Here is a 7,979-nt window from a genome sequence, read left to right as displayed (position 1 = left end):
CTTTGTAGAGGAGATCACAAGGTTTTTCTTCTGAGGTGCCACTGGATGTGTTTGAACCACCAACCTTTAGGTTAGCAGTGGAGCACAAACTGTTTGCATCATCTTGGGAGCCCTGGTGGTACAGTGATTAAGTGTTTGCTGGTTAACCAAAAGCTTGGCAGTTCAAATCCACCAGCTGCTCCTTGGAATCCCTACAGGGCAGTTTTACTCTGTCCTATAGGGTCGCTGTGACTAGGAGTAGACTCGACAGCAATGGGTTTTTTTTTAATATACATGTGTGTGTATATATATATATATATATATATACTCACAAACATATTGTTGTTGTTAGGTGCTGTTGAGTTAGTTGTGACTCAAAGCAACCCTATGTACAACAGAATGAAACACTGCCTTGTCCTGCACCATCTGCATACTTGCTGCTATGTTTAAGCCCTTGTAGCCACTGTGTCAATCCATCTCATTGATACACACACACATATATATATACATACATATATACACACATACATATAAATATACATATACTGTATATATATATACGCACATACTATACACATATATATACATACATACACACACACATATATATACTATATATATGCACATACTGTGTATATATATGGAATCCTGGGCAGTGCAGTGGTTAAGAGTTCAGCTGTTAACCAAAAGGTCAGCAGTTCAAATCCACCAGCTGCTCCTTGGGAACACTGTGGGGCAGTTCTACTCTGCTCCGTAGGGGTGTTATGAGTTGGAATCAACTCGATGGCTACACATTTGGGTTATATATACATACACATACACACTACAGGTACTACAGGTATTCCCCTACTTACTATGGATTCCTTTCCAACGACCGTTGTAAGTCAGTTCTGACTTAAGTCTAATACTTCTTTTTTGTTTGTTGGTTTTCATTATTATTGCAACACCTGCTATACATCAGTGTTTTGAACAGTGAATGATAGATAACACTAAACAACTGCAAGTGAATATCTAAGGATAATGACATCAGCAAATTACACACTGCCACAGGTCTTTAGTTCGACTCTCCAGACCCTGACTCCTTAACCACCAACCTCTTACCTCTTCCACAATGAGCCGCAGTGATTGTTTTTAGAATGAACACACTGACCTTTCTCCCCACAGGTGCAGCCACCCCTCCACAGGCCCATGTTCCAGCCTGCATGGGCTCATCTGCCAACACTCCAGCCCCCATGGAGATCCTGTCCCCCCAGCAGGTCTTGGGGCCCAGATAGTAAAGCTGGAGTACCCAGCAACCACAAAAGGCCTGGCCCTAGACTCACCCTGATTCTGCTTCTGCCAGTTCCACCTCGGCGATGTACCTGCTCCCTGGGATGCGCTGGGCCTGCTCCCACCCTGTGCTGCTCCTGGCTGTGCCGCAAGGTGCACACCAACAAGCAGATGCCGGAGCTTCTGGTAACTGAGAAGTTCCTGGGTGTCATATCCTCTGCCGTTCAGGCCTGGTGTCTGGCCGGTGGTCCTACAGCTGGGTGGAGGCCATGGCCCTACTGGAAGACATGTAGGCACTTCTGTGCCACGCCAGCAGGGTCAGACACTGTCTGTCCTTGGCAATTTCATGGTCTGCTGTCAAAGGTGGAAAATGCAGCCCACATGCAAACAAATGCATTCGTGGTTGTTAGTTGCCGTCCATCCGATTCCCACTCATGGTGACCCCGTATGTGGCAGGGTAGAACTGTGCTCCATAGGATTTTCAGTGGCAGATTTTTCAAGCATGTCTTCCGAAGCACCTCTGGGTGGGTTGCACTGCCCGCCCCATGTTAGTAGTCAATTGCTTAGCTATTTGTGCTACCAGGGGAACTAGAGAAACTCTGCCTTAGAGTAACCATCCATATACCCTGGTTAATATAAAACTGAGAGATTTATAGAAAGCAAAGAGAGAGCTGGAGAAGGAGATTGACTGAATTCCATAAAATATGGTGACTCAGCAGAGACATTTTATAAGGGGGAAACAAAGGACATGAAGCACAGTACTTGATTGGTATTTACAAACTTAGATCATTGAAAGACATACCTTGATTGGTAATTACAGGCTTTGACCATTGGAGGACATTACAGGCACACCTTGGAGATATTGGTGGTTAGGTTTCAGACCACTGCAATAAAGTGAATCACATAAATTTTTTGGTTTCCAAGTGCATATGAAAGTTATGTTTACGCTGTACTGCAGTCTATTAAGTGTGCAATAGTATTATATCTAAAAAAAAAACTTACATAGCTTAATTAAAAATACTTCATTTCTAAAAAATGCTAACCACCATTTTAGACTTCAGCAGCTTGTAATCTTTTTGTTGGTGTAGGTTCTTGCCTTGATGTTGATGGCTGCTGACTGATCAGGGTGGTGGTAGCCAAAGGTTGGGTTGGCTGTGACAATTTCTTAAGACAACAGTGAAGTTTGTTGTATCATAGCATTCAATGCTGTTTGATAGCATTTTACCCACAGTAGAACTTTCAAAATTGGAGTCAATCCTCTCAAGCCTTGAAGCTGCTTTATGAACTCAGTTGATGTAATATTCTAAATCCTTTTTTGTCATTTCAACAATGATCAGAGCATCTTCACCAAGAGTAGATTCCATCTCAAAGAACCACTTTCTTTGCTCATCCAAAAGAACCATCTCCATACCTGTTAAAGTTCTGTCATGAGGTTGCAGCAATTCAGTCACATCTTTAGGCTTCACTTCTAATTCTCTTGCTATTTCCATGACATCTGCAGTTACTTCCTCCACTGAAGTCTTGACCTCCTCAAAATCATCTGTGAGGGTAGGAATCAGCTTCTTCCAAACTCCTGTTAATGCTGATATTTTTACCTCCTCCCGTGAATCACAAATGTTCTTAATGTCATCTATAATGGTGAATCCTTTCCAGAAAGTTTTTAATTTACTTTGCCCAGATCCACCAGAAGAATCACTATTTATGGCAGCTATAGCCTTCCAAAATGAATTTCTTAGATAATAAGACTTGAAAATCAAAATTACTTCTTGATCCATGGGCTGTAGAGTAGATGCTGTATTAGCAGGCATGAAAACAACTTTGATCTCCACATATATCTCCATCAGAGCTCTTGGGTGACCAGGTGCATTATCAATGAGCAGTAATATTTTTAAAGAATTTTTTTTTCTGAGTAGTAGGTCTCAACAGTGGGCTTAAGATATTCAGCAAACCTTGTTGCAAACAGATGTGCTGTCATTCAGGCTTTGTGTTCCATTTATAAAGCACAGGCAGAGTAGATTTAGCATAATTCTTAAGGGCCTTAGGATTTTTGGAATGGTAAGTGACTGTTGGCTTCAACTTAAAGTCACCAGCTGCATTAGCCCCCTAACAAGAGAGTCAGCCTGTCCTTTGGAGCTTTGAAGCCAGGCATTGAATTCGTTCCAGCTATGAAAGTCCTGGATGACATCTTCTTCCAGTATAAGGACGTTTTGTCTACACTGAAAATCTGTTGTTTAGAGTAGTCACCTTATCAATTATCTTAGCGAGATCTTCTGGATAACTTGCTGCAGCTACGTCAACACTTGCTGCCTCACCCTCCACTTTTATGTTATGGAGAGGACTTTTTTCCTTAAACCTCAAGAACCAACCCCTGTTAGCTTCATACTTTTCTTCTGCAGCTTCCTTACCTCTCTCAGCCTTCGTAGTGTTGAAGAGAGTTAGGGCCTTGTTCTGGATTAGGCTTTGGCTTAAGAGAATGTTGTGGCTGGTTTGGTCTTCTATCCAGACCACTAAAACTTTCTCCGTATCAGCAATGAGGCTGTTGTGCTTTCTTATTCTTGTGTTCACTGGAGTAGCACTTTCAATTTCCTTCAAGAACTTCTTTGCATTCACAGCTTGGGTAACTGGCACTAGATTTTGGCCTATCTGGGCTTTCGACATGCCTTCCTTAACAAGCTTAATCATTTCCAGCTTTGATTCAAGGTGAGAGACATGCAACTCTTCCTTTCAGTTGAACACTTAGAGGCCATTGTAGGGTAATTCATTGGCATAATTTCAATATTGTCATGTCCCAGGGAATAGACAGGCCCGAGGAAAGGGAGAGAGATGCGGGAATGGCCAGTCTGTGGAGTAATGGGTACACACGTAACATTTACTGATTAAGTTTTGTCTTATATAAGCATGGTTCGTCCTGCCCTAAAACAATTACAGTAGTGACACCAAAGATCACCGATCACAGATCCTCATAACAGATATAATACTAATGAAAAAGTTTGAAACATTGCAAGAATTACCAAAACGTGATACAGAGACACAAAGTGAGTATGTGTTGTTGAAAAAATGGAGCCTATAGACTTGCTCAAAGCAGGGTTTCCAGAACATTTAGTTTGTAAAACTACAATGTCTGTGAAGCACAATAAAGCAAAGCACAATAAAATGAGGTATGCCAGTACCAGATTGGTAGTAGATCGTTTTGAGGTGGGATTTCCTGTGTCAGGAACTCCTAAGGTAGGATGTCCTGTAGCTGAAGCTCAGAAAGTGGTTGGCTTAAAAGGGTATACTTGTCTTAGATTGGTTGCAATGCGGTGTTCATAAGAATATGTGATGGAGGTGTTTCCCAATGTAGCTATGTCATCATTACTGGACATTCTTTCTCAGGTGGGTTGCAGCATAGTTACGTCGACATTGCTGGACATTGCTTAGTTTCATGATTATGTCTACGTGGGAAATTGCTGTTGCTGGGATGGAAATTGAACTAGTCACAGAGGATCACACTCAAACCTCAAGTTGGCCACTTCAGACCTTCTCAGGTACCTCAACTTTTAAAATTCCCTTACACATTCCTTAATGGTTAAACAGGCCTTGCTGAGTTTGTTTCTTTCTTTTTTTTTTTTTTTTGGTTCTCAAAGGATATTTATTGAAATATTTTCCTTTGTATTCTTAGCTAGCTGGGCATTCCACTGAACCACTGTCAATGCCATCTATGACATCATGAGGGTGGTGGCCATCAACATTGCAGCCCACAGACTGGGAAATCCTCAGAGTCTCTTTAATAGTTCCAGGCAGTTCTCTGGCTAAAAATTGGTGTCTCGTGTGTCAGCCAACATTGACAATCTCATCAATGTTCTATTTCTACTGTGCTTAATATTTTTCTACTTCTTCCTGTCTCTGGGTAATTCCTTGATGACTTTGATGATCAGGGTGGATGAGAAGATGCCATCTCAACCTGGGCCTGTCTGTTCTGAATGGTCAGCTTCACAGTAAACTTCAGACCCTTCCAGTCACCTGTTGCTTTGGCAATGTCTTATGTTTCTTTTTTTGGTTTTTAAATAATATTTTATTGTGTTTTCATTGAAGATTTATATAGTAGTCTGGGTTCCCATTCAACAATTTCTGCATAAGTTGTTCAGTGACATTGTTCACATTTTTCACAATGCATGACCATTCTCATTATCTTCGTCTGGTTTTTCTGTTTCCATAAACCTAGCTTCCCTGCTCCCTTACATTCTCATCCTTTTTTTTTTTTTTTAAAAGTAATTGTCGACTGGTTTTCATGTGATTTTTTTTTTAAGGAGCACAGTACACATGGGTGATATTCTTTACTTTTTGATGTCATCACTACCTTATTTTGAGAGGGACTCAGGGGACTGGTATTGGGGGCCAGTCCCACCTGTGCACCTCAGGTCCAAAACTGTGATTGCATTGGGGTCAAACTTGTGGTCCATTGCAAGGGCAGTGGGTGTTGGATGAACCAGATGCTGGACAACTGAAGAAAGTTGCATGTAGGCCAACTCTGAACTGAAAGCAGAGGTTGTTTCTTATTTTTGATGATACCCGTAGGCCTTGGAATCCACTCTGCAGAAACTAATACTCATAACTACAGTGTAGACCCAATGAGGGCAGGACTTGCCTTTCTGGTTTACCGATATGTCCTAGGTGCTTAGAGTACATAGTAAAGAAGCCCTGGTGGCACAGTGGAGATGCACTTGGCTGTTATCCAAAAGGTTAGTAGTTCAAACTCACAAGCCACTCCAAGGGAGAAAGACGTAGCAATCAGCTTCTGCAAAGACTACAGCTTTGAAGATCGTATTTGGTAGATCTACTCTGTCCTGTAGGGTCACTATGAGTCAGAATCAACCCAATGGCAACGGGTTTGAGGTGTTTTGTTTTGGTTTGGTTTGCTTTATTGATATGGATGCTGTGAGAGTGGTTGAGGGAGGGGAGCATGGGTGGAGTATTAGCTATCTATTGCTGGGTTTACACCAAAATTAAGGTGCTTGAGACAGTAAGCATTTACTGAGTTATGAAAACAAATTATGCCAAAATTTGGAATCTTAAAACAATAAACATAATCTCTCATGGTTTCTTTGGGTAGGAGTTTGGGAGTAGCTTACCTGGGTAGTTCTGTCTTGGGGTTTTCATGAGTTTGCAGTCAAGACGTCAGCCACGCCTGTAGTCATCTTAGGACTAGACTGGGGCTGGAGGGTTTACCTCCAACGTGGTGCACTTGCATGACCATCAAGCTGTGGTGGGAGCCCTCAAGTCTGCTTGAGTTTCCTCACAATATTGCTGTCAGTTGCTCCTGGAGGGAGTGATCCAAGAGAGCAAGGTGAAGCTGCAGTGACTTTCTGCTGCTGCTTCTTTTTTTTAAATAATTCTTCATTGTGTTTTCCATGAATGTTTAGATTTCTTTGGAGAATGTCTACACAAATTTTTCAGTGACATTAGTTACAATCTTTACAATGTGTGAACAGACTTATTATTTCAGTTCTGGTTGTTCTGTTACCATTAGCCTAGCTTCCCTGTCCCTTTACAGTCTCACTTTTGTTTTAAAGTAATTGTTCACTATTTTTCAATGCCTTTCATCGACACTCACCGTTATTTCCTCAATAGTCTATTCCTTAGAAGTTATTCAATATATATAGCTCACGTTCAAGGGAAGGATAGTTAGCTTCACCTCTTGAAAGGAGAAGTGTCTACAAATCGGTGGACCTATTTTAAAACCAGCACAGAGCATGTATGTATATCACAGATGTGTGCGTCTGAATGGCCAGAGTGGGGCTTCAGAAGCAAGGGTGCTGAGAGAGGTCAGCCTCTATGTAACAGCAGCAGTGCCTGTGACAAGCCCTTGGAAACCCATTGAGAGTTAGTTCAGAAAGGAACCATGGTGGCGCAACTGTTACATGCTCAGCTGCTAACTGACAGGTTGGTGATTCCAACCTACCCAGCGTCTCCATGATCTGCTCTGGTAAAGATTACAGCCTAGAAAACCCTACAGAGCAGTTGTACTCTGTCACAGGTATCGCTATGAGTTGAAATCAACTTGATGGCATCTAACACACAGGCCAGAGCTGAACATGTCTTAGACCGGGGTTCTCAAATGCAGGTACCCGCGGGGACCAGGCAGGTCAGGGAGTGGGAGCTGGTTGTGAATTAGGAAATGGGACGGCTCAAGAGAGGCTGCCCCTGCTCTCCTCCAGCCCAGGTTGTCATAGGAGAATGTGATCCCACTACATCTACTATTTTTCCTTAAGAATATTCACAAAGGTGGATTTTTAAAATGTGAAATTGCCTAATTTTAAAATATTTTTCACATTTTTAAAAAGTTGTAAAGATGCTGTTTTACATCTTTTGGCCGCCAGAGGGCAACTCTGCTTTCTTCAGGCTTAGGTATCACAGAGGCAGAAACTGAGGCCCAGGGAGTTCAGCAGTTCTCCTGGGGTCACACAGGAAGCAAAGGCCAGAGCCCAGGCGTGAGATGGATGTCTCTGCCCAGGCTATCTTTCCAACCATATCAGCACCTCCCCGCCTCGGATAGGTCAGTGAAGGCCAGGATTTCCGCAGCTTGGGATCTGAGTGACAGTATGTGTGAGTGTGAGTGTGTGTGTGTGTGTGTGAGTTCAAGTTCTGGTTGTACTAGTAACCTCCTTCTCAGACTGCACCATGAGCAGAAGCTCTTGAGGTAAAACAGGTAAAAACAAAGATGGCTTACCTCCCTGGACTTCCATCGGGCA

At 42.4% G+C, this 7,979-nt stretch overlaps 1 pseudogene; it reads right to left on the bottom strand.

Moving 5' to 3' along the window:
- Positions 1–2,298: 2,298 nt before the first annotated feature.
- On the bottom strand, positions 2,299–3,995 carry LOC126086265 (tigger transposable element-derived protein 1-like; annotated as a pseudogene).
- Positions 3,996–7,979: the final 3,984 nt, after the last annotated feature.

This window comes from Elephas maximus, chromosome 11, assembly GCF_024166365.1.
Source record: "Elephas maximus indicus isolate mEleMax1 chromosome 11, mEleMax1 primary haplotype, whole genome shotgun sequence".
NCBI lineage: Eukaryota > Metazoa > Chordata > Mammalia > Proboscidea > Elephantidae > Elephas > Elephas maximus.
Note: the sequence above shows the minus strand (reverse complement) of the source record. Positions and strands in the feature narration are given on the sequence as shown.